This window comes from Phalangium opilio, unplaced genomic scaffold (genome assembly GCF_054372755.1).
Source record: "Phalangium opilio isolate 3A_F unplaced genomic scaffold, DU_Popi_V2 ptg000209l_1, whole genome shotgun sequence".
Taxonomy (NCBI): Eukaryota; Metazoa; Arthropoda; class Arachnida; order Opiliones; family Phalangiidae; genus Phalangium; species Phalangium opilio.
In genome coordinates, this window is record NW_028324217.1 from 22,395,084 (window position 1) to 22,423,065 (window position 27,982).

The window sequence follows — 27,982 nt, forward strand, 5'->3', positions numbered from 1 at the left end:
AAAGAGCCTTTAGAAAAATTCAGGAAAAACACTTTAACTTTAATGAGTTTTTCTGATTTCATTAAGTGTATGACAATATTTCTCTTTATTTCAGCATTTATACATTACATTAAACATAATTATACTTAATTATTACAATAATTGCGAGTGGTTTGAAGCCCGAAATAATTAAAATATACCCTCCACCATAGCTGCCTTGTTAGCATTCTAATTTAGTCCATTGGATTACAACATACAATTCCATCACCACTAGCTTCTAATGAAAATTTTCCTGCTGTTTTAGATAAGAAAGGCTTCGATCGAAGTTCTGATCTTTTAGAGCGCAGTAACTTCATTATCGGTGATTTTTCATTATTCGCAACTATAGAGACGAAAGAAAGATTTAGAAAATTTCTTTTGCAGATTTCATATCTAGTTAAATTTAGGCTGATCTTTTTAGTGGAATTTTCAATATATTTGAGATTCATGATCGATGTTTAATATGAATTTCAATGCTAAGTTTATTTTATTTATTTATTGAATGAATGATTGCCCACAAAGTCATCAAAGTGACGTGTAAATGGGCATCGTACGTACTTACAAATTGTCAAGAGAAAAGAAAAACTAAATGTAATTACAAAATAAGAAAACATCAACAACAAGTAATCAGGAGCAAATAGTACAATAGTATTGGGCAAGAATAATAACACGAGATTAATTAAGACCATGTATATGTATTATAGAAAAACGTCTTGGTTTGGACCAAGGCCGAAAAAACAAACGATATGTGTGAGGTTTATCATTTGACTGAAGTTTCAGATATTGCAATTGTTTTAGTTATTTTTATCCATTTAATCCTTAATCAGTATTAAATTCAATCAACTGATTTTACTGTTAATCGATCCATTCCCTCTAAATTAATTGAAAAAATTACATATCTACGCTTTTTCAAGAACAATTACATTTTCCGAAAACATTTTATCATGAAATTAATTATTTTGAAGGGAGTACGTATTGAGGTGTCAATATAGAATATTTGAAATATTCTACTGACTTTCTTAAAAGAGCAGGTGAACTTTGACATAATTCGAAAGGAAAATGTAAATATTTAATAGTGGATTCCAAACAAGGGTGTTGCACTAATTTATACATTTAATTTCGTATAACGAAATGCTACATTTCTATTGTCGCCTCTATGAAGAAAAGATTACACTGCAATTTCCCTTTCCGTGCTTTAGAATTTCTTGGTCATAATTCAGTCTTCATTTGAAACGTCACCACCCCTTTCTACATTGTTGGCGCTACTTGTACACCGGTTACGTATTACGTGTAATCCTTTTAGTACGCATAAAGACCATTTCGGAAAACACACAGGGGCGAGGCCACCATTGGGGTATTCTCCCTCACACCAAGGGTCACCGCCAGACTGTGCCAAAGTTCACTACAGGCAAGAGGCTAGTCAAATCTCACTGCCTATAGCGGTGCTTCTAGGCAAGAGAGAGAAGACCTCAATGGTGGTATCACCCCTGTGTTTTAATTATCTGTATGTAATTTCCAAAATGGTCCACTCACTTACAAATGTACACCGATTACACTGAGTTATCGGTCCTTCAGGCGCTAGCGAGTGTCAGGCCACAACCGTAATCATTCATGTACACGAATGTTTTATAGTTTTAGGTTATTAATGTTGGCGGGCAAGTCCGGAGAGTCATGTACCGTTCACTAATGTGAAAAGGTCTCGAACTATATGATAATATTGGCTGAGTGTGTTGCGACGGCTCAGATGACCCATACACTGGAACCACTGGTGATTGTAAAACTGTATATATTGGGAATATGAAGGAATGGGGGGGGAGTTACATCAAAAGCGCATACATTAAAATAAAATAATAAATTCTTTGTGTGCTACAGAGTGCCACCTACTCAAAGAAACCACACACGATAAACGTTGATGCTTTGTCTTATGAGGACGACATTAGTTTATAAATAAGTTTGAGCAAAATAAGTTATTTATCATAATTTCTTGAACATCAGTCTTCTCAGAAACTTACTACAGATTTAAACTTTTTTGCTGCAAACTTCAAAATTTGTCAAGCCAGCCTTAATTAAAACTATGACCGTCAATGTGCTTTCAAGTTAGTAATCATCGACACGAAATCCCTTCAAAATAATTAATTTCATGATAAAATGTTTTCGGAAAATGTAATTGTTCTTGAAAAAGCGTAGATATGTAATTTTTTCAATTAATTTAGAGGGAATGGATCGATTAACAGTAAAATCAGTTGATTGAATTTAATACTGATTAAGGATTAAATGGATAAAAATAACTAAAACAATTGCAATATCTGAAACTTCAGTCAAATGATAAACCTCACACATATCGTTTGTTTTTTCGGCCTTGGTCCAAACCAAGACGTTTTTCTATAATATCTGTCACTTCAGTCTTAATGTAATTAAAATTTGAATAATTTTATTTTTGCTTTACCGTCAAACATTTGGGGTTGATCTATTTCTAATTGCTTAAAGAAGTACTTAATTATCGTTAATTACATTTAACTTATATCCAATAACATTGATTTTGATATCCATATAATGTTGTACCATAAGTCTATTATGGGGACCTTACATAATAGACTTATGGTTGTACTTTATTTATGAAAGAAGTTTAAAAACGACGGTATTTGAAATATGGAAGAAAAATATTTGTTTCGTAACACCATGAATTTATTTATTAACATGAATATATATCTGCATTGACTAGTTAAACTACATATTCAGGGATGGGAGGGGCTTAGTTTGAGTGACGTCAGAGAATTTCTCGCGGTTTGTTTTTAAAGCTAAAGCTCTTGTCACGCGGAAGGCTAATCATGCTTGTAAATTGATCAATTACCGCATTATTTAACTCCAACAGCAGGGAAAAACCAGCATCATCAATTCTCACGATTTAAAATGTTAGTAGTTTACTTTTAACCGTTACATTAATTTTCATAATGGCCAAGGCTTAGCACTTTACCAACAGTTTTCAGTTTTAGATTAGGAAAAACATTGCAGGCACTTATTATAATTTCGTTTAAAAGATCAATATCACTTTCGGACATCGTGTTGAGATATTTATTCACGTATCGGCGATCATTTTTATAGCGTTTTCCTTTGGGTCCTCGCGGAGCGCTCCCAAGGAGCAATAAAAATGGTAGTAGTAGTTTCCAGCTTCGTTAAAGACTGTTTTTGAAGAATAGGATCTCCTAGTTTTATTCCTCCATGGGAGCGCTCCGCGAGGACCCAAAGGAAAACGCTATTAATATTCAGTTGACGCAGTTTGGTGAACCTAACCGAAAATTGTATCCCCCATATAATTTTGTTAAACTGGTCGTCTGCTGTTCGAACTTCCAGGTGTCTCGATTTTGATTGGCTACCACGATGACGTTAAACGCGTATGTAATAGAAAGGTCCCTCCCATCCCTGAATAACATGATAGAAAGGCTAATGATACACATATATATTCATGTTAATAAATAAATTCATGGTAACACTGTATACACATACAGTATTGTCGAGATCAGACCAACAGCATTGAATGTTGCCAGATTAAATTGTTGCTGGTGATTTTACGAACTATGTTAATGATATATTAAAATTTAAATGGAAAAGTTACATTTTGACACATTCCTAACCCTAAAATTTTGTATTTGGAGCCTATTAAATGCATTATAGTGATAATGTAATTAATTTTAGTGTTAAATAGGAAAACGTTTAGGCTGAAAGAACTCGCGTAGTTTAATCTTATTTTCTTATTTCAGTTAAAGGTTATCTATAGTTACCCAAAAAACCTGTTGTTTTCGATTAATTTCACGTTAAATATGGTTATTAAGTTGAAATTAACGGCTTATCTTCTTTTATTAGTGTTATTGCAGTTTATTATACGAGTTTGAATAAGAAATTCTCCTAAATTGCAAACTTTAGAGGAGTGCCTGCTTGACTCTTGCGGAACAATCACTATTTTGCCCCAAAACTTTTAAATATCGCGCCTTTTCAATGGCTCTCTTTTTAAAAATGGGAAAAATGCTTTTAAATGACAATTTAATTAATCGAAAGAATTCAACAGGAAAATGGAGGCTGGGTGAAAGATAAGTGTAGTTTTAATTTTAATTTGTTAGTCTAATTATAAGGTATCTATGAATTTACCCAAAACATTCGTGTTTTGGGCTAATTTCACATTAATTATACTTAAGTTTAATTTAACGGCTTATCTTGTTTATCTAGCGTGGATTTCGTTTATAAAACAAGTTTCAATAAAATATTAACTTTAATTGCAATCACCCTAAAATTTTAATGTATGCGCTTCTGATGTATTTTAACGATCATTTAAATTAATTTGAAAGTGAAATAGGAAACTACTGTGGCTGTACGAAAAACTTGTGATGTTTTAATCTTAATTTGAGCGTGGTTCTCGTGAGAGTGGATTAAGCTTAAAATTTATTTGAATTTTTTACCCTAATTGCAATGTTTAGTGCAGTTTAATATTTTTTCCGCAAATTCATTTTTTAACCCAAAACTTTTGAATTTCGCGGCAATTATTGTACTTTAAAATAGTTTAAATTAACTTAAGTGTCAAATAGAAAATATTCGACTTTACCAATGGCTCGGGTAGTTTTAATCAAAATTAAAGAGTTTATTTAAAAGTTATTTGAGCCTTTATCCAAAAAACCCTTACGAAAATAAATCGGTCTAAACATGGTCTATTCTTGCACTTTAAACACTAAAAGAAGTCTTATTTTGTTCTTGATTAGTCTAAGTTAAAAATAGGGATGATCGAAGGTTTATTTTAGGCTATTATAAGACCAATATTTAGCTTTAGTTTTAAGATGGTCTAGCTTAAGATCCATTTTAGGCTTATGATACGTCTTTGCACGGTCTTAGCCAAGAGCAATTCTGGATTCCCTAAATTACAGACCAACATAAAGGTCCTACTTTTTCCTTTTTCCAAGAGGTTCTTTAGTCCAGTCTAACATTAAGATGCTGAAGACGTCTTAAAGACGCCTATGTTCAGAGTTAAAGATGACATCTAAAATCGGTTGCCATTGTAGACCCACTTATGGCTCTTAATTCTTCCTCTTTCCAAGATGTTCTTCGGTCCGGTCTAACATTAAGATGTTTAGACGTTTTAAAGACGCCTATGTTCAGTGTTAAAGATGACATCTAAAATCGGTTGCCCTTGTAGACCCACTTATGGGTCTTAATTCTTCCTCTTTCCAAGATGTTCTTCGGTCCGGTCTAACATTAAGATGTTTAGACGTTTTAAAGACGCCTATGTTCAGTGTTAAAGATGACATCTAAAATCGGTTGCCCTTATAGACCAACTTAGAGGTCTTCATTCTTCGTCTTTCCAAGATGTTCTTCAGTCCGGTCTAACATTAAGATGTTTAATGACGTCTTAAAGACGCCTATTTTCATGGTTAAGGATGCCATCTAAATTCTGGTGCCCTTGTAGACCAACATAGAGGTCCTACGTATTTCCTCTTTTGAAGAGTTTCTTCAGTCCGGTCCAAGATAAGATGTTTAAGACGTCTTAAGGACGCCTATTTTCATGGTTAAGAATGACATCTAAAAACGGTTGCCCTTGTAGACCAACTTAGAGGTCTTCATTCTTCCTCTTTCCAAGAGGTTCTTTAGTCCAGTCTAACATTAAGATATTTAAGACGTCTTAAAGACGCCTATGTTCAGGGTTAAAGAAGACACCCAAAATCTGTTGCCCTTGTAGACCAACTTAGAGGTTTTAATTCTACCTCTTTCCAAGAGGTACGTTTTTCAGTCCGTTCTAATATTAAGATGTTTAAGCAGTCTTATAGACGCTTATGCTCAGGGTTTAGGATAACGTCGTAAGCTGCAAGTCCTTATAGACGCAGAAAATCATGATCTACATTTTCAGACGTCTATGTTTATTCATGATCTTGTCATATTCCAACACGTTAACAATGTCATTTAGAAAAATATCATCCCCAACCCAAACAGAAGTCTGATGCGAATTAATATTATTGACAGAAATTTTTTCTGTGCCATCATTTCTAGTGTAAACAACCATTTTTATGGGATGTCGATTTAAGAAGGCTAGGTCTCCGTTGTAAAGCAATCATCAACTATCAGTTTCTTAACAATAGCAAAATATTCTGGGGTTCGGTTGAAGGGGGGGGGGGTTCGTGTTTAAGAAAGAAATAATTTATCCTTAATCTAAGCCACCGTCGCTATTTTGGTATGTAATGAAACAGTTATGTCTTTTCATTCTTAGCAGCGTTAAACTCGTATAAGTTTTCCGTTCGAACAGTTTGAAAGGTCTAAAATAAGTACCTTTAAAAGGGCAGACTGTAGGTCTAGAAATTAAAGCTCGAGACTTTTTGCTTAAGTTCCAAAAATAAGAGGTTTTTAGCCTAAAAACAGCCAGGTTGTGTAAGAAAAAGGCGGGAAATGAACATGCAGACTGTAGAAGGTCAAAGGAAAAAACATAAAAGCGTGAGAAGGTCTAAAAATAAGAGGTTTCTAGCCTAGAAACAGCCTGACGCATGCGTGGAAGTATAATAAAAAGGCGGGAAATGAACGTTCGAGCATCGAGCCACAGTCGGGTGAGAGCCTGCAGGTTATGTACATAACGGTTTTTTCGCGCTTCCATATTCCCGTTTTTAAAAGATCTGTCAGGTATCATCGGATTAATTTTCATACTAAACCTGCATCGTTTGACTAAATTGTACCAAGTAAATATTTTACGCTGTTTTAATAGTAAGCAGGGAAAAGTATACTTAATATTCTATTTGTGGCGTGTAAATATTTATAGATTTTACCAACGACGCCTGAAATATCTGAAATGGCCAACTTAATTGAGACTATAAACAACGAAAAATGGTAAATCTAAAAAAGAAGATTTATTCTTCTATGGTGTTCTAAGTTTTAAATGATAGTGAAATAATTCCGATTATTGTAGCCATGCAGCAGAGCAGATGATTCAAATGAAGAATCTATTGGGAAATGCAAGTCCGTCGCCGTTGAGCAACAAAGTGGGAGTGACATTGAAGGAAATGTGCACGAAGACATTATCATTTAAATAAAAATACCTAAAATGCTTAAACTAATGGTGATGATTGAAAAAATATTATATACGTTTATTCCGTGACTCAGCCCGAATTTCTCTTAAACATCGGACGACTTGAATTCAGGCTTCTCGAGAGCATCCTCCAATCAGGCTTCTCGAGAGCATCCTCCAATCAGGCTTCTCGAGAGCATCCTCCAATCAGGCTTCTCGAGAGCATCTTCCATTCAGGCGTCTCGAGAGCATCTTCCAATCAGGCTTCTCGAGAGCATCTTCCAATCAGGCTTCTCGAGAGCATCTTCCATTCAGGCGTCTCGAGAGCATCTTCCAATCAGGCTTCTCGAGAGCATCTTCCAATCAGGCTTCTCGAGAGCATCTTCCAATCAGGCTTCTCGAGAGCATCTTCCAATCAGGCTTCTCGAGAACATCTTCCAATCAGGCTTCTCGAGATAATCTTCCAATCAGGCTTCTCGAGAACATCTTTCAATCAGGCTTCTCGAGAACATCTTCCAATCAGGCTTCTCGAGAACATCTTCCAATCAGGCTTCTCGAGAACATCTTCCAATCAGGCTTCTCGAGAACATCTTCCAATCAGGCTTCTCGAGAGCATCTTCCAATCAGGCTTCTCGAGAGCATCTTCCAATCAGGCTTCTCGAGATAATCTTCCAATCAGGCTTCTCGAGAACATCTTTCAATCAGGCTTCTCGAGAACATCTTCCAATCAGGCTTCTCGAGAACATCTTCCAATCAGGCTTCTCGAGAACATCTTCCAATCAGGCTTCTCGAGAACATCTTCCAATCAGGCTTCTCGAGAACATCTTCCGATCAGGCTTCTCGAGAACATCTTCCAATCAGGCTTCTCGAGAACATCTTCCAATCAGGCTTCTCGAGAACATCTTCCAATCAGGCTTCTCGAGAACATCTTCCAATCAGGCTTCTCGAGAACATCTTCCATTCAGACTTCTACAGAACATCTTCCATTCAGACTTCTACAGAACATCTTCCATTCAGACTTCTACAGAACATCTTCCATTCAGACTTCTCGAGAACATCTTCCATTCAGACTTCTCGAGAACATCTTCCATTCAGACTTCTCGAGAACATCTTCCATTCAGACTTCTCGAGAACATCTTCCATTCAGACTTCTCGAGAACATCTTCCATTCAGACTTCTCGAGAACATCTTCCATTCAGACTTCTCGAGAACATCTTCCATTCAGACTTCTCGAGAACATCTTCCATTCAGACTTCTCGAGAACATCTTCCATTCAGACTTCTACAGAACATCTTCCATTCAGACTTCTACAGAACATCTTCCATTCAGACTTCTCGAGAACATCTTCCATTCAGACTTCTCGAGAACATCTTCCATTCAGACTTCTCGAGAACATCTTCCATTCAGACTTCTCGAGAACATCTTCCATTCAGACTTCTCGAGAACATCTTCCATTCAGACTTCTCGAGAACATCTTCCATTCAGACTTCTCGAGAACATCTTCCATTCAGACTTCTCGAGAACATCTTCCACTCAGACTTCTCGAGAACATCTTCCATTCAGGCTTCTCGAGAACATCTTCCATTCAGGCTTCTCGAGAACATCTTCCATTCAGACTTCTCGAGAACATCTTCCATTCAGACTTCTCGAGAACATCTTCCATTCAGACTTCTCGAGAACATCTTCCATTCAGACTTCTCGAGAACATCTTCCATTCAGACTTCTCGAGAACATCTTCCATTCAGACTTCTCGAGAACATCTTCCATTCAGGCTTCTCGAGAACATCTTCCATTCAGGCTTCTCGAGAACATCTTCTATTCAGACTTCTACAGAGCATCTTTTCTTCAGACTTCTACAGAGCATCTTCCAATCAGACCTCTCAGGGACATCTTCTAACCATACTTTTAACAGACGTTGTATAGGGCTATTCTATACAGAGGTCTGTAGACCATCTTAAAATCAGACTAAAAATGGTTTCGCGCAGGTGCAAATTATTAAGAGGTTTAAGACCTCTTCTAGACGTCTAGAATACTTCTAAAAGACCTCAAATAGAAGTATTCTAGATGTCTAGAAGAGGTCTTAAACCTCTTAACAACGTGAAAATAGCAACTGGTCTAAACTGCTCCTAAATGAAGACCCATTATTTTCGTAAGGGAATGTATATTTTGGTTTAATTTCACGTTAATTATGTTTAATTAACGTAGGACTGTGTTTTGGCACTATACATTTAGTGTTATAAAATGAGTTTAAATGTATACTTCACCTTAATTGCAATTTTTAGTGGAGTTTTAGATTCTCATTTTACGCTAAAGTTTTGAATTTCGCGCCTATTAAGGTACTTTGGAGATAATTTAAATTAGCTTATGTGTGGGGCTTTACCAACGGCTTGGGTAGATACAATCTTAATCAAGAACATCATTTAAGAGTTATCTGAGTTTTCATCCAAAAAAATGTATATTTTAGTTTAATTTTACCTTAATTACAGTTAATTACGTTGAAATTAACTTGTCGTCAGTGCTCATTAAGCTTATAAAATGTCTTTTAAAAAATAATTCACCTTAACTCTAATGTTTAGAGGAGTTTTTGATTATTTCCAACAAATTGCGTTAAATTTTTATCATATCCTGAGCTAGGTTTGTGGTAACATAAAGATTATCTATACAATATGTTAATGAATGATGTTATTCTATAGTTTAGCTTTAATATCAGTAATTAAATCAAATACCTTTACAATTCATAGCAATTTAAACCAATAAACAAACGGCAATGTGGACTGTGGAAATAGAAAACAACGTAACCCTCCGTTTCTAACGTGGTTAGGTTGAGAGAATCTGGGTTGTAAACATGAAAATTATTTGACTAATTAAGTTATATAACGACACTGTCCTCCTGGATTAACCAGCACAACTGTTTCTTATGAATTAAACAATCCACTGTTAGTAACAAGTAGTTTATAAAACGTAGTGTCTATTTTGGCCTGTTTTCGGGGCGGAAATAGTCCATGGGCTATTTATGCCTGTTTTTCAGGCCTAATTAGCCGGCCCCTAGCGGCCCACTATTTTGGCCCGAAAAACAGGCTTAAATAGTGTAGGAGGGCGACGGAGCTATTTAGGCCTGTTTTTCATGCTAGGCCTAAATAGCTCTCTGGGACTTACAGCCTATTTAAGCCTGTTTTTCGGGCGGCGAAATTACCAGGCCAAATTAGACACGGCCGCGCGGACCCTTCTATTTACGCCTGTTTTTCGGGCGTCAAAATTATCAGGCCAAAATAGTAAGTTAACAAACGGCCAGCTATTTTCGCCTGTTTTTGGAGCGTAAAATTCCCTCAGGCCAAAATAGACATGGCCGCGCGGACCCTACTATTTACGCCTGTTTTTCAGGCGTCAAAATTATCAGGCCAAAATAGTAAGTTAACAAACGGCCAGCTATTTTCGCCTGTTTTTGGAGCGTAAAATTCCCTCAGGCCAAAATAGACATGGCCGCGCGGACCCTACTATTTACGCCTGTTTTTCGGGCGTCAAAATTATCAGGCCAAAATAGTAAGTTAACAAACGGCCAGCTATTTTCGCCTGTTTTTGGAGCGTAAAATTTCCTCAGGCCAAAATAGACATGGCCGCGCGGACTTTACTATTAGGCCTGTTTTTCAGGCGTCAAAATTATCAGACCAAAAGAGTACGTTAACAAACGGGCAGCTATTTTCGCCGGTTTTTTGTGATGCAAATTCCTTCAGGCCACAATAGACACGGCCGCTCCGGGGGGAGGGGGGGGGGGTGCGCCGGCCTAGATATTTGCATCAAGATGCATTCACACGATAATATTTAATTCGTAGTTTTTATTAAATCCGTGTTTCTGAAAGAGAAAGATTGAGTATCAAGGTGCGTTCACACGGTAACATTTTCTACATAAGTTTTTTTTAATAAAACTGAGTGTGTAAAGTTGATCAAGTAAGATTATTTCAACGAGGCATACATATTTGAATCTACAAATTATCTATGTAAATGTGTGTGTTTGTATACTTTCTCTGTAAGAACTTACTCATACGCAGAGTCCGAGTGGGAAATTGATTCCCTCCCTGGTGGGAAAAAGCTACGAAAAGACCTAAGTTATAAATAAACTTCTAATACCACAATAAAACTTTAATGAACTAAAATATATTTGTTAAGATGAGCATAAGATCAGTTTTCTTCAGAAAGATGTAAAAAGATAAAAAAAAAAGAAAAAAAATTCACATTAATTGTTTGTTATTTTACAAGGTATGAACGATAGAGGACATTATTTTTTCATTCAGATTTTTGTGAATTAGATATCAATTGTGTCGGGTTCACATCTAAATTCACAAAACCATTTGCATTCCTTTTTGGGTCGTCTTTTGGAGGTTTTCACACACGTTTCGTGAAACCACTCCGAACACTTATCACACTGGATCATGCGAGCTCCTGTGTATTCTTTTCTGCAAACGCAGTACACGAGTTTGTGTGAACTTTCGTATAACACGTTTTAAGAGGTGGGATCGTGTACACGAACACTAAACGGAGTTAAATGGTTTTTTTCCATGCAACTGTGCAAATGCTTTCTCATGGCGTCATCGGCCTTATGATATTCTACTGTTCCTGGCTCTATATTTAAACAGGCGTTCAAGGCATTTGCAATGGCATGAGCGCCGCACTCTACTTCGACCTGTTCGGTCACCTTAACATATTTCAAGTTCAATTTTTCAACGTTCGTATTCTTGAACTGTCCACTTAAAAGCGATACCAACTGTGGTAACCTTTGAATTCTGTGCGCCAAAGATTGATAAGTGAGGGAATCGTAAATTGATATGTTAGCTTCTTCTTCCCCGTAAAATCCGGCTGCGCAAAACAAATGGCTTCTGATATTGTAAATTTGAACAAAAAAACCTTCATTCTCTACATTGTTTTGAATAAAAGGGATGTCTTGCTTCCCGATGCCTGTACTAATTCTAAACAAAGAGTTCAGTCCTGCTGTTATATTTTTGAACTGTGTCTTTAAAATAAGTTGAGCAGCGTCTATTACTTCGCAAAAGATATAGGCTCTCGTAATAACACTTAGTTCATGTTCCTTGGTTAAAACTCTAGGTTTTGTAAGCCAAATTTCCGTTTCTTCTATTCTTTCAGTACTTTCCGGGTACACTTCATCTCCCACCTTAACAGGCGTTAAAGAATGTCGGTTACTTCTCGCCCTAATAGGGCTTGACTCAGTACCGCATAAATTCTGTTTCTTCGGTAGGCGTTTTCTGCGGAGTCCGATTACCGTTTGGAAAATGCCCTTGGGCCTACCTACAACGCTTAGTTTTAAAGGTTCCCTAATTTCTGGCAAAGAGCTCAATTTTGCCATTTTGATTGATTTTTCCATCGGTTCCGTTTCGTCAAAATCATCTTTCAAGTTCCTTCGCATTTCACTGTTCTGTTCTTGAGTTTTATTCTTTCGCTTTAATTTATTTCGATATTTTTTCAGACTTTCCTTGCCCTTTTCCCGATTCTTCTTTTCATCTTTTGCATCTTCTCCATTATCACTTTCATTTATCAGACCAGACCTTCCTTATCACTATCATCATCTCTCTTATCACTATCATCATCTCTCTTATCACTATCATCATTTCCCTTATCATTAACATCATCTCCCTTATCACTATCATCATCTCCCTTATCACTATCATCATATCCCTTATCACTATCATCACCTCCCTTATCACAATCATCACCTCCCTTATCACAATCATCATCTCCCTTATCACAATCATCATCTCCCTTATCACAATCATCATCTCCCTTATCACAATCATCATCTCCCTTATCACTATCATCATCTCCCTTGCCTTCGCCCACATCTTCGATGACCTCATCGGGATCATATTCTTTATGATCAATGAAGAGTTTGAAATCTTTTCTTTCAGACCAAGTTTCAGTCATCTTCGTGATAATCCTCATTCGTCTTTGAAAGGTTTCTTGACCGCAGGAAGACAAAATGTTGCCTAGAGTCTGAAGAATGGGCATGGCTTCACTGTATTTTTCTTGGGATGTTTTGCTTTTGTTTGGTTTCGATGGATATTGACATTTAAAAATGGAACGTTTTTGGGCAACACTCGTGAATTTCAGGCCTTCAACCCATCTTGTTTTGGAAATCCTATTCGACAAAATTTCCTCCGAGAAAATAGCCTTTCCCAGTTGAATACGGGCGATAAAAATGTGAAAGCAGGGTATTTCTTGAGTGAGGAAGGTTGAACAAGTGCAAGTAATACCATTGGATATAACTTGGGTTAGGTTATCAATTTTGATGACAATGGAATCGCTATTATCGACTGAAGTACATGTACTTTTGCTGGATCCCGCTTTCATGAGGTTTTCGACCACTTTTCCCGAATATACCGGGACAACTTTATCGAAAATTTCACGAGCTGCATCTTGGAAATTAGAGTTTTCGAAAGTGTAGCGATGGAATTTCTTTTTCGTTTTGGCTTGGAACTTTTCGTGGTCATTGATGTTTTCTACGTAGGTGCAAAGAACCTTTATATCGCGATAAAAGTCATCCAGGGCAGCGTTGCGCCTGCAGATGCCTTTGATTTTTTGGTTGTAAGATTCCAACCGATTATTCGTGGCTTCGCCTAAGTTGAAATGTTGCCTCCGGTAAGCTTGTACCCACATTTCTTTTATAGAAACCCAGTTTTCTTGCATATATTTTGCAAATTCTGGGAAACTCTCGAACACTTCGTCACCTAGCAGAGCTTCAACGTTGGTTTTGAAATCTTCTTCTTTATACGAATACGCCAATTTTTGAGCGTGAGCTTTCGCTGCCATGCTCGCGGCTTTGTCATCCTCAGAGAGGTAATTTTTGATTTAATGGCTTTTAGCACGTAAAAAAGGCATATTTCTACATGCGCTTTTGGAAAAAGTTCTCGCAAAACAGAGATTTCAGCCAAATCCTTATCTACCATGATTGACCTGGTGCTATTCCAATTCGGATTATGGTTCTGAAATTCCTCAAAGAGCTTTTGCACAAACTCTTTTTTCCCATTTTGGGTTAGACATAGTGCAACTATTTCGCTTTGTAAATTTCCATCGACAGCCATTATTATATATAATGGCATTCCGCATCGATTTAAACAAAAGGTAGCGTCACACAAAAAGTGCTCCGGATACTTTTCAAAAATTTGCCTCATCCGACTGGTCTGCCAAAATACAAACTCTAAACGGTTCGTCGAAGGTTCGACGGATGCAACGACTATCTATAAAAAAGAAGGAAGAGTAATTTAACTTGACGTATGGTCATGTGCCTAAATTGGAACAATTTCAACTTAAAAAAGTCATAACTTAAATGAATGACAGACCCGTAAATTTTTATTGCCTCAAGGCGTAATTAGTATTTCAATAAAGTTAGTGGTATCGTTGAAATTAAATTATTAACAATACTTTTCATTTTATAATTAAAACCTTGGTAGTCAGGAGGATAGCTGCCCTTTCTCAAGAAAGCATGAAACTTGGTGCTTGGTGTAATGTTTGTTTGAAGTATACAGGGTGTTTCTGATAAGCATGTCATAAATGAAAGGGTGTGTTCTCGGAGTGCAAAGAACATGGGGTCTATAAGATGTAGTTTCGGGAGTACTCTTATGCTATGACACTTTGATGAGGGTTCACACACATAGCATTTATGTGTAAGGGATTTTGAAATTTGAAAGAGATTTTGGGATCTTAAAGCCATTTTTGGAGGGATTTTAAGATTTAAGAGTTAATTTCCCTTATTGAATATATTTCTAGATTTTGGCTAGTGTCATACCCCTCGCACTTTGAACTACCTTTAGATTAGGCACACTTCTACCGTTAAAAATACACTTCTGCTTAATAACTTTCTAAGATTGGAGGCTATTGAAATTGTGTAAACAAGATGAGCAGGCTGGTATGTCTTACTCTACATGTGTGGAAATATCCTAGTTTTAGGGGCCAATGTTGAGGGGCAAAACATGGATAGTCGTTTTCAAGAGTGCCTTCACCATGATGGTAGACCCATTGATGTGCGTACCGAACGGATTTAACGTTGCATTTTAACGCCTAACGTCAATTCAATTCAGTTTTTTCTTACTAATAAGCAGTGGCGCCGCCAGGGGGTAGGCTGGGTAGGCTACAACCTACCCGTAAATTTCAGAGGGGCCCCTAAATTTGGTTCCCATAATATATAAATACCATTATTACAATATTTTGATCTAGGCCTACAAGGCAATTTACTTTAGACAAAGTTTCACAAGGATGATGAACCTTTTGGCATCTGATTTTTACAATATTCTAAAAAATGGGAAGTGGGTTAACACTTTCGTGTTAAAAGTTTTTGACTACCCAGAAAAGTTATCTCGCTTTTTGATTTTTAGCCACATCGTATGATGTACATCTACGATGAGGCTCTTAGTTTGACCTGCCTATCATTCTCGTAATAGTAGTAGTGTAAAATTTTTGGTTCGTCATTGAAGGGACAGTGGATGAAAGAGGATTGTGGTGAGGTGGTATTTTTCGTTCTTTTTTTAACATGCATGGGGATTGTAATAGTAAGTTTAAGCATTTCACTTAATTGTACAAATGAGGTTAATGATAGTGAATTGTGTTTTACGTTTTCTCGATATATCTAAGCGAAAGAAACGATTATTGGATTGCCTTAATATAATGGAAGGTGTTAAACTCTCCCTTTAAAATTTCTGTCACCCGTCGATAATAAGGATTTCACGCATTCAATCCCGCTCTTCTATTTAAACATTCAAGCAGTGGCGTCGCTAGGCCTTTTTGGGGGTGGGGGGGGGGGGCTATAGATAAGTATATAGTATCTTCATATATTTAATATAGTGTATCACAATTTTAAAATAAGTAAATTTATGAACGTAAGGATTACGGCCCAGGTAATTGTTTTTTAGGTCAGGGAAACGAGGGGCTAATCACTTGGATTTTCTTTACTTCAATTAAGGTTTAGGTGTGCGTTATTGTGGTGCTACTCACTCAAGTTTTCTGTTTGTGTCGCACTATTACAATTATAAAAGAAGGTAAACTATTAAATTATTGATGTACAGATTACGGGCAATCATTTTAGCACAGTTAAAGATAGCGCATCGAGGGACCAATCAGTCTAATTTTCTGTACTTCAATTAAGGGTTTGCTTATGCGTTACGATTAATCATTTTAGCACTGTTAAAGGGTGCTCAAGTTTCCTTTTAGTGTCGCACTATTATAATTATAACAGAAGAAAATGAATTGAAGTTAGAATTACTAGTAACAGAACTATATAATACTTCTCTTCGAGAGAAGTGTACCACAACGCGGGGTAAGTGTAACGTCACTCTTCCCAACATCAGAGCATTTAGAGCAAGGTTACTAAACCGAATCACATACACGATAAATAGTTCCCTCATCATTACTCTATTAGCGTTTAAATATTTGGCAAGACGCGCTTGTGGATTTTTGTCCCACCCCAAGACGAGGTTTGTGGGATGATTGCTGGGCATTTAGTGCCAAACAGCTGTAGAATTCACCTTACGGTGCGATGCCCTTTTGTAAATTGATGAGCGGGAAAGCAAACTAAAAGGGTGAGCCTGGGAAGAATGACGTTACATAACTAAAGCATTAAGAGGATACAGAGTGTCATCCTTCTTCTATTATCCCCTTCTGCTAGTAATCATTACATCACACATAAAGGTAGCGCGTCGAGGGGCTATTCACTAAATTTTTCTATTCGTTACGATGTGGCTAAAATTATGAGCCCAGCCCTTGGGTCACCTTGTTTGTTTCGCGCTCTTTACCTAACCTTCTCTCCCGTTCCTTCTAGTCCCATAAAACTTCGGAGTCAGACTCCTTTTTGTAAACCTAGTTCCCTTTTCCTCACCACATCGAGAGTGCACTGTGACCTCATAGGCGGCTTAACTAAAAATCCCCCTTTCTGTTCGACTCCGTGCTTTATTATTTTCGCAAACTATAGTTTATATAATAATATGTCTATTGTCTGATAATACTGAACTTTAATCTATTCAACTTCTCTATATGAATAATATGATAAAAATAGTTGTTAATTTAATATTATCGACGCTGTGCAACTAAATTTTTCTCTTCAAATTTTATAAGGGGCCCCCAAATCTTCGTTAGCCATCCTGTAAAAAAATCCTGGCGGCGCCACTGCTAATAAGGTTGTTAAATTAGGTATATAGGAGTTGTCACCAAGTGACTTCCGAGCCAAAGATCTGTGGTATTGTAATGTTTGTAGGCGTCAAGCTTTTCCATATTAAACCCTTTGAACCATATCAATTTCTTAAAGCGACAGGTAGTTATTTACGCCCTGTTTATGCAATATTTGGGCTATCCACAAAGACCGTACATCTTCATCGGCCTAAACAGGAACCCCTTGAAATAAGCGAATTTACAAAAGCTTACCATTTCTGGGTCGTCTTTCTGATCTTTCTGCAACTCGTTGATGAGTTTTTGCGCAGAGTCGGCACCTATGTCGGCCTTCATTAACTGCTTCGCTTTGAAGTTTTGAAGGGATTTAGGAATTTCGTATCGGCCTGTCGCAGTTCTTCGAGAATCAACTTATTGTCACCCCGGACTTTTACAAAATCACGCACTTTTTCTTTATCTTCCAAATTCGCTTGTCGCAGTGCACGATTCGCTGGGTACTTTTCGTAAAGTTCGGGTCCAATTTCATGATTATGATTTAAATCAATTGAAGAAACATATAGAAATTGAAATTTCGCGTTAGCCGAATAAGTTATGTGAGCTGGGCAAGAATTCCTAAAAGTTGACGATTTTCTCTGCCCCTGGGCTTTTGATAAGTACTGGCCGTAGTGAACGCACACCATTTTCACTTTCGCATACTTAAGTTTTTCGGACAACTGAGTAAAACTGCCTTTCGCTCTGCTTGACGCAGTTTTATTGTGACTTTGCACAGTAGTAGCGTGTTCATACTTGCTTAGAATTGGCGAAAAGGTCTTTCTACAAAAGTCGAAGTGGTTTTTTTCGCAAGATTCCCAGTCTTCGAATTGTTGCTTTAATTTGATATCCATAGTTTCACAGTAAATATATCTGTTTACATTAATAAGAAATTCATTAGAAAAGTAGGGAGAAAGGGTAATTTATTTGAGAACTATTTAAAATTTCTATGAAAATGTATGTTTAAATTTGATGGTTGTGAAAATTTAGATATGATCCACGCAGTGTACAGGGTGTAGAACCGAAGAACTGTGACTTTATGGGCGATTTTGAGCTGAAAATATTCTAGTACATTTTGTCGTCCGGGCCACCATTTTCAAGTTTGCATTTCAGTACTTAACGAATGAGTCAATGACCCCTTAAATTAATTAACATTTAGTTTTACTTTAGTACTTAAATTTCAGGGGTGACCCATTAAACACTCTAATCCAAACTTGAAAATGGTGACCCGGATGACAAAATATCATTGAACCTTTTCAGTTCTTCGCTTCTACCACCAATTATAAACATCTTGTATTGATTGAAAAGTAAGTACTTACATTTATTTCAGTTAGCCAAGCAATTGCTATACCGTCTTCTTCATTTCACTTTAGGAACAATGATTTCTTTGGAAGAACTTTAGTTTAGGACTTGGGTCAGTTGACGCGACGCACATTTGAGCGCTAGCCACACCGAGCGCGAAGAAAGTTGGTTCAGAAAAACTATATATGAACTATATTCTACCGGCCCTTCTAGAGAATAACCCATTCTCTCTATATTTTATTATAGATGGCAGCTCTTGTCAGAATAGCAAATACTTTTCAAGCCGTTAAATTGTGTTCCCATGTCATGAACCACTTTTTCAAAACTTTCTCATGGATGTTCTTAGAACTGATTTTATCTTGGCTCTCATCAACTATATAGTCCGTTCTCTCTCTGTGTGGACCGCATAGGCGGCGCGACAGAGAGGAACCTTTCTAATAAATGTAAATGCTGGTAACCCCTTTAAGCTGGTACCCAAAAATGGGCGCCAGTAAACCTGGACGTCAGAGTGTCCCCATAAATAACATTTTGACAATTGTTGGGAGATAATTGCTCCGACGTGTGTGTGTTCGGCCCTGTAGGGTCGAGACACCAAAATTTCAAGAAAAGCCCTCCATACCTATAGGATGGGAACGTCTGGCCGGTACCCGAAACAATTTTACGCAAAACAGTAGCGTCGCTAGGGCTTGAAATTTGGGGGGGGGGGCTAAGTCTATGCAAACTAGTTATTATAAGAACTTAATTAAAAAATTGCATAATGGGTTCATTGGATAATGTGTAGACCTTTAAAACTACGTAATTTTGTGTCAACGTGAAATTATTAGTATTTTAAAGATATACAGCTTTTTATTGATAAAAACGGAACCAATTATGAAGGATTTTCACTCGTCTTAAGTTTATTTTTAGTTTTGGTTAGGTTTTAGTCCACACTATTGGGACTCCCTTTGAAAGAACATGAAACATTTTTTCTTGTGTCCATCTGTTCTTTTCTTCAAAATTGTACTGTTTGATATTGAAATTCATCTCTGCAGAGATGAAACTTAACGAATCTTTCATTATAATTTTTTATATATTGCTAAAGAATTTTAGGATGCTAACAGCAATTTTTGGTAGGGTTTACGGATTTTATTTGGGGGGGGGGCATATATATCATAGCGACGCCACTGACGCAAAAAGGCCACTGACATAAATCCCATAGGCTTGAAAAATTAAAATACCAGGATAAATGTAATACATCATAGAAAATTATCAATTAGAATAGGCTTATTACTGCTGCCAGATATATCCCGTTGGGTGTGAAAGGGTAATTTTTACTCGCTCTTAAGAGTGGAATCCTCGTCATTTCACTGGTTAACCGAATGGTCTGCCTAAAGTATAGGCTCTCATTCGGGCCTACCTTATAGAGTAGATTCAGAAGAGAGGGGAGTGGACAGTGTAGGTACGCTTTTGTAAGAAGGAATACTATAAGCGCCTCTTAGGCGGGATGATACTGAGCTTAGAAGTACATAGGTGTAACGTTGCTCTACTTAGCACTGACACTACTCTATAACTGGGAGGTAAAACGCGAGAAAACATATTCTTCTATGGTTCATTATTCATGTTGAACACAGACATTTATACAGTTTATGTCGAGAGGCCAGTCACTGCGCTGTCGGTGTACACGACTGTAATGAGAGGATTACGTGTAAACTTTAGAAGCCCTTGACAGCGCTAACATGATTACGCCTAATCAGTGTACAACAAAATAGGCCAGGGAAAAATTAAGCAAATTAAATATCGGGTTATAAATTTATTATAAAATTATTTATAAAAATAAAATTTAGTTTTAGAATGTTTGTTGTACATTCAATTACGCTTAAAACTTTATCGACGGGACAGGTTGACGCAAAAACATAGGTTCGTAGAGCTTAACACTTCGAAACATTAACAAATAATTATTATAATACAAAGGTTTTCCTTATTCTGAATAAAACAATATATTTTAGTTCAGTAAAGTTTTATTGTGGTATTAGAAGTTTATTTATAACTTAGGTCTTTTCGTAGCTTTTCCCACCAGGAAGGGAATCAATTTCCCACTCGGACTCTGCGTATGAGTAAGTTCTTACAGAGAAAGTATACAAACACACACATTTACATAGATAATTTGTAGATTCAAATATGTATGCCTCGTTGAAATAATCTTACTTGATCAACTTTGCACACTCAGTTTTATTAAAAAAAAACTTATGTAGAAAATGTTACCGTGTGAACGCACCTTGATACTCAATCTTTCTCTTTCAGAAACACGGATTTAATAAAAACTACGAATTAAATATTATCGTGTGAATGCATCTTGATGCAAATATCTAGGCCGGCGCACCCCCCCCCCTCCCCCCCGGAGCGGCCGTGTCTATTGTGGCCTGAAGGAATTTGCATCACAAAAAACCGGCGAAAATAGCTGCCCGTTTGTTAACGTACCCTTTTGGTCTGATAATTTTGACGCCTGAAAAACAGGCCTAAATAGTAAAGTCCGCGCGGCCATGTCTATTTTGGCCTGAGGGAATTTTACGCTCCAAAAACAGGCGAAAATAGCTGGCCGTTTGTTAACTTACTATTTTGGCCTGATAATTTTGACGCCCGAAAAACAGGCGTAAATAGTAGGGTCCGCGCGGCCATGTCTATTTTGGCCTGAGGGAATTTTACGCTCCAAAAACAGGCGAAAATAGCTGGCCGTTTGTTAACTTACTATTTTGGCCTGATAATTTTGACGCCCGAAAAACAGGCGTAAATAGGAGGGTCCGCGCGGCCATGTCTATTTTGGCCTGAGGGAATTTTACGCTCCAAAAACAGGCGAAAATAGCTGGCCGTTTGTTAACTTACTATTTTGGCCTGATAATTTTGACGCCCGAAAAACAGGCGTAAATAGGAGGGTCCGCGCGGCCGTGTCTATTTTGGCCTGGTAATTTCGCCGCCCGAAAAACAGGCTTAAATAGGCTGTAAGTCCCAGAGAGCTATTTAGGCCTAGCATGAAAAACAGGCCTAAATAGCTCCGTCGCCCTCCTACACTATTTAAGCCTGTTTTTCGGGCCAAAATAGTGGGCCGCTAGGGGCCGGCTAATTAGGCCCGAAAAACAGGCATAAATAGCCCATGGACTATTTCCGCCCCGAAAACAGGCCAAAATAGACACGGCCTTTATAAAATGATAACGTAACATCACTGTATGACTGATTCAATAGGATCAAAATTGTTTTAACGAATAATCTGGTCCTCTACATTGGTTTAGTTTCAGGAATTATACCACACACATTGACAATTAGTAGCATTTTAGTGAGATTAACAAATAATGAAACCGTTTATACCAGTCCTCAAATGAGAATGTTGACTTAACAGCGCTAACATTAACACCACTCTTTTAACTGCCGAAGGGAAAACAAATTGGAAATTTTGTCATCTTTCCTGTAATATTTTGAAGTCGAATTCTTCACAGGGTCAAAACACTACCGTTGATTTCTAAACCATAATAATTTGGATATATATGCCATTTTTTACTGTCATAGATACAGTATTAAGTTACAAGAAGCGTAAAACCTTGGCCCTAGGGTTGGGATTTGTAGCATGAATCGAAGCAGACTACGTATTTTGTAATTCCAAACAGAGCTGGAAATTAGCTTTCTTATAATCTTTAAAAGGAAAGACACTATATAACAGAGTAACTAAAATACAACTTAAGCCTTGGCCGTAAAGAACGTCGAAAAGCTTACTTTAAATGATATAAAAACCTCTATTAACTGTAATTATTTACCTGAATTACTTTTCTAGACGAAAATTCGACCTGATAACGACGTATTTCTTATTAAGGGTGCTACAGTTAATTAGAAAATACATATAAAGGTGCTCAAGCTCGGACGAAATACAAAAGTAATTTGCTGGAGTCTACTGCTAAGAAATTAGGAAAATCAGCAAGATCAGCAAGAAAGCCAACATTTACAATTAGTCAACGTAACTTGTTAGCACCCACAAACCTAGGACCTTCTAGTTGTCAACGAGAACGAAATGAAGAAAATAGGTTTAAGCGCGCTATAAGGTTAGGCTGACATCTGACCCAAAAGTAATTTTTTGACTTACTATCTTAATTAGTTAAATTACAAAAATTAGAATTCATTAATTAAAAATCGAAACCCGTAAGTTTCCCGTTTAATAAATGCTTGTTAATTTAGAAGTATTCCGAAAACTAACTTCGCTATATGTACTTTTTCCGTATGGCCTATGACCATTTCGTTAAAAAAACGAAAATTTTTTAATGCTTTTTCTATGGGACGCTAACCCTAAAAGGTGTGACTTTTTCTTTAACATTACGGAAGGGTGTCATGTCATATCTACAAGGGCCTACCGGCCCTGTAGAATAAAAAAATAATAAAATAAAATAAGATAAAGATAATAATGATAATTAAATAAAATGGTACAATATAAGTTGGTCATTCAGAATAAAAAAAGAAAAAAACTAAAAATACAGTGAGGAACTTAGGGTAATGAAAGTTACAAAGTAGCGCGAAAAACGTTTATCAAATGACGACGGAATTGAGATTTGGTAGAGAGTATGATAATATCATTGGGCAAAGAGTTCCAATCATCAATGACAGAATTGGCAAAATGCGTTTGGCGGAAGGTAGTCGCGACCCGCGGTTTAGTTAATTTCTGTGAGTGACCACGAGTTCTTGTATTGGAATAGGGGGTGAAAAATAATGAGGGGTCCAAATCAAGGTTACGATGGACAATATCGAATACTAAACACAGGTTGTTGATTTTGTGACGTAAGGTGATAGGGTCAATGTTTAGTGAAGATAGACGTTGGGGGGCTGGGTAGTTGCTAAGTTTATGCGGGAGCTTGGAGTAAGCATTTTGGGCCTTTTGTAATAAGTGGATATCAGTTAATAAATGGGGGGACCAGACTGGTGAACAATAGTCAATTAGAGGAAGGACTAATGAATTGTAGAGCGTTTTAATAAGGGGTATGGACCTAAAATTTAAGTTACGACGGATTATGCCTGTCAGACTCCTAATACGCTTAGAAATTTTAAGTGTGTGAACGGAATGTTTGAGAAGGGGGTCAATAAATACCCCTAGGTCTCTTTCACAAGAGGTCGTGGCTAAAGTTGTAGCATTTATAGAGTAGTCGAATAGGGGATTACGGCGACCTAAATGGAGAGTTTTGCATTTAGTGACATTAAATGAGAGTCCGTTTGCAATACCCCAGTGAACCAGTGCATCAAGATCAAGTTGGACCAAAGTTTGATCAGTGGAGTTACGGATACTACGATAAAGCTTGGCGTCATCGGCAAAAAGGATAATAGAAGAGTGTTTCACAACTGACGGCATGGAGTTAATAAATATGTTGAAAAGGAGGGGACCCAAGATGGACCCCTGGGGCATCCCCTTCTCAACATACTGCCAGTCGGTTGTGACACCTTGGAGGACGACTCGCTACGCCCATTTAGGAGATAGTGGGAGAGCCAAGCAAGGGCGTTACCCGTGACACCAGCAACCTCGAGGGCATAGATAAGGACACAGTGAGGGATCGAATCAAAAGCTTTACTAAAATCGAGATATAATACGTCAACGGAGTGGCCATCATCCAACCACTGTGTCCATTCATTCGTGGCAAAAAGTAAGTTTGTGAGACAAGAACGACGGGGAAGGAAACCATGTTGATAAGGGGAGAAAAAGTTTTTCGATTCGAGAAAGGAACGCAATTGTTCATGAACGAGACGTTCACATAACTTCGAGACTTGGGTTAAGGAACTAACAGGGCGGTAATTAGTGGGATCGGCCCTAGACCCTTTTTTATGTATAGGAGTGATATTGGCTTGGGTACAAAACACGAAGAAAAGGAACGCGCTATGAGTAAGTAAAGTGGTAGAGCTAAGAGAGGTGCAAGGGCTTTTAAGAGGTTAGGGTGGATACCATCGGGACCTGGTGATTGTTTTACATCTAATAGAGTGAGGAGTCGAAGGATATCGCTAGGGTCACAAGTAAATTCACTTAAGGGGAGAACCGAGGAATTCGTGGGGATTGGAGGGAAGTTGAACGTTGGACGCGAGGATTGATATTGGACAGTAGTGGCAAGGTAATCGTTAAGGAGGGTAGCACACTCCTTGATAGTGTTGGTCAGGGAGCCATCTGGGCGTTTTAATTGCAGGACTGTGTATCTACACTGACGAAAGTTATTTATATGGGAATAAAATGATTTCGGGTTGGAACGGATAAGGGTGGTGAGGGAATTTTCATACCGACGCCGAGAATTCCGGTAATGTGTCGTGTGGGCATTACGAGCTTGACAGTAAGCATTACGAGCTTGACAGTAAGCATTACGGAGACGAAGGAGTGTTGCAGACGCAGCACCACGGGATTTAGCTTTACATAAACGCTGCCAAGCTTTTTGTTTGAAGTCATGACTAGCTTGAGTGCGAAGAGCAGCGGAGATATCTTTACGGGGTTTGGTTAATGGGGCAAAAGCTCGCACGCCAGAATGGATCAGTGTGAGGAGGGAAGAACAAGTAGTATCTAAATCACCTTGACACAAGATCAACGACCAATCAATGGTAGATAAAAAGCAACTAAATGCAGTATAGTCAGCTTTAAAAAAATTAGGCTTAGGGATATGTATCCGACTGGTGGGAGAGAGTACAATGTTGAATAAGACGGAACCGTGGTCACTCGAACCAATTGGAGGTAATAAAACTGGGGTATGTGCAAGGTTAGGATCAGAACTAAAGATGAGGTCTAATAAATTATCATTACAAAATGGACCACCGTCACGGGTAGCAAAACGAACAGTTTGAGTTAGGGAATGTTGTTGTATAACATCACAGAAAAGTTTAGTGAACCGACACGCACCAGGTTTAGGGGAGGTCGTAGACCAATCAATTAAGGGGTAATTAAAATCACCTAGGAGGAGGAGTAGGAACAGTAGGCAATTAACATATTTAAGTACGAAATTAATGGGTCGTGATTGCGGTAAGCCGCATTGTTCGAACGGTAAATTAAAGATATAACAATCTTAAAGGTAGACTGGGACACTAAAACAGTTAAAATATCAAGACCATGGATATTCGGGGTGAAATTGGGAAGACCAAAGTCTTGAAAACTTAAGACGGTAACCTGTAACGAAGAGAGTATATATAGCGCTACACCGCCGTAGGAACTAGTAAGTCGATCTTGCCGATAGAGGGTTAATCCCGGTAGGGGATAGTCACAGTCCTGAACTTCGGGTGACCACCAGGTTTCGGTAACGGCAATCAGGGAGAGAGAGGGTTAATCCCGGTAGGGGATATTCACAGTCCTGAACTTCGGGTGACCACCAGGTTTCGGTAACGGCAGTCAGGGAGAGATGATATGTGGCGACTAAAGTAGTAAGCTCATCCAGTTTATAACGATTGTTAAGGCTACGAACATTGGTCAGTAGCGCGCGAGAATCACAAGAAGATAAGAGGGAAACACGGTCAGTGGTACTCGGGGGCCAGTGGGTAAAATTGACGAAGCGTAACATTGTAAATATGTAGACAAAGTAGGACGAAAAACAGCGGCACGAGAGTTTAAGGTTGATATTACAGTGGTATCACACGGCAAGAAATGCCTGGGGACGATGAGTGGTGAACGGCGGAGGACATATGTAAGGGGACCACGGTACTGGGGGAGGGTACGGAGGTTGTCCAACAGTACCAGGGAGAGATGGGACACCAACTGGAAGATTATTGGGGAAGGATAGAGGTGGACCATTGGCGAATGGAGCTGGTGGGGGAGTTGGAGGTGCGTTAAAGGCAAACGTTTTCGGCACAGTACCAGAAGAAAGACTATGGGAGGGAGTAGTAGACTTGCCCACAGAAGAACTGTTTGTAGAACGTGGGAGAGGTGTGGGGCGTTGAGGTCCCTTAACTATTTTACAGTTACGAATGTGAAGACCAGTTTCACCATTAGCGAGTCGACGGGAGAGTTCAGCTCTGGCAGCGGCCAGCTTGGTACGCTGGGACGGAGTGTAATCGGGTCGCGCTTCAAGCGAAAAGTTAGGATCTTCGGTTTTTCGCAAGCGAAAGTAATGATAAATCAGGCCCTTGTGACCAGGGGAAAGAAGAATCACCTTTACTGGGTGGGGACGCGCACCATGAAGGGGGGGGAACACGACCAAGTCTAAAGAAACGTACAAAAGACTTAATATTGCAATTTGAAATGAGCGATGTGATTTGATCGGTTTCATCATTGTGTCCGGATTCAGGGAGACCGAAGATAAGGATATTGCATTGTCTATCGAACATGGAGGCAGTTTCATCGTGATCTTGACTCACGATATCAGATAAGGCAGGTTGAGAACTAACTATAGGAGAGTTAGTGAGACAGTCGTCAAGTTTGGAAGTGATGGATGAAATAGCTGCGTCATGAGTTTGTAGATCAGAATGTATAGTTTTAATAACAGGATGAGAGTCAAAGTCAGAATGGTTGACCAGGTTGCAAGTGATAGTAGACAGCGAGGCATCAACTGCCTTGATATTACTTGATAAGGTCAGTAGATCAATTCCATTTGTAGCAGTCACTTATTTGCGACACAGTGTCTTGAAGTTTACGAACATCAGTTTTAAGAGAATCCAAGGTTTGGGCCAGTACACAAAGTGGACAAGGCAATATTACCGAAGTCACAGAGATGAGAAAACTATGGTTGCAAGTCGAGCAAGTAGACAATTTAAAGCGAGGCTGACCAGAGGACGGAGATGTCAGTGTAGGGGTTGAAGAAGTGTCAACAAGCCGCGAAGGAGTTAGATTATCAGGTTGACAGTTGTCCGAAGGATCGGCTAACGCGAAAAACCGCGTTAAAGTCTGCAATGGCCTTAGTAACACTGACACCCAAGTAACGTCATTATAACGAAAATTTCATTACCACCAAAACCATAGAAGTAGCACTCGAAAAATCGGTAGGACCGATAGGCCTGCGTTGAGTCGTTGACCAAACTTTGAAAACTAAAGTTAAGCCTTGGTTAAGAAGACCAAAACCATTATCCTTCACAAAATACTAAACTATGACAACAACTAATGCTTGAAAAGCATAAATAACACTCAAATTAAAACTAATTTAAGTAATAATTAGTTAATTAATTAAGTTAAATATTTCCAAAATACAAAAACTGTGGAGCAAATGTACGACACGCTTACGAGCAGACGCGCGATTTTTCAATTTTTCAATATTTTTTATATATATTACTGATTCTATACAAGTTTAGCATAACATACCACTTTCGGCATTGGATTCTCCCATTGCTACCACCACCAGCAACAAAACAACGCAAAAGACTGCCAAGTACTTGCTGTTCATCTTAAAGGAACTATTGTAGAATAATCCTTTAGGGAAGTAGAATTTTCAGCAATTTGGTTTCCAGTAACCGTTTCGAATAACACTACAAACTTGGTGTAGGTCT

General features: G+C 38.1%; 3 long non-coding RNA genes across 3 annotated transcripts; 1 reads left to right on the plus strand and 2 right to left on the minus strand.

Moving 5' to 3' along the window:
- Window positions 1-27,977, minus strand: LOC149621304 (uncharacterized). The gene is made up of 2 exons (XR_016375444.1): window positions 27,798-27,977; window positions 1-361 (listed from the first exon to the last, which is right to left on the minus strand). It is a non-coding gene; the product is annotated as an uncharacterized LOC149621304 (long non-coding RNA).
- LOC149621305 (uncharacterized) lies at window positions 4,684-7,093 on the plus strand. The gene is made up of 3 exons (XR_016375148.1): window positions 4,684-6,722; window positions 6,803-6,870; window positions 6,950-7,093. It is a non-coding gene; the product is annotated as an uncharacterized LOC149621305 (long non-coding RNA).
- On the minus strand, window positions 9,482-10,002 carry LOC149621306 (uncharacterized). Its single transcript, XR_016375390.1, has 2 exons — window positions 9,775-10,002; window positions 9,482-9,705 (listed from the first exon to the last, which is right to left on the minus strand). It is a non-coding gene; the product is annotated as an uncharacterized LOC149621306 (long non-coding RNA).
- Window positions 27,978-27,982: the final 5 nt, after the last annotated feature.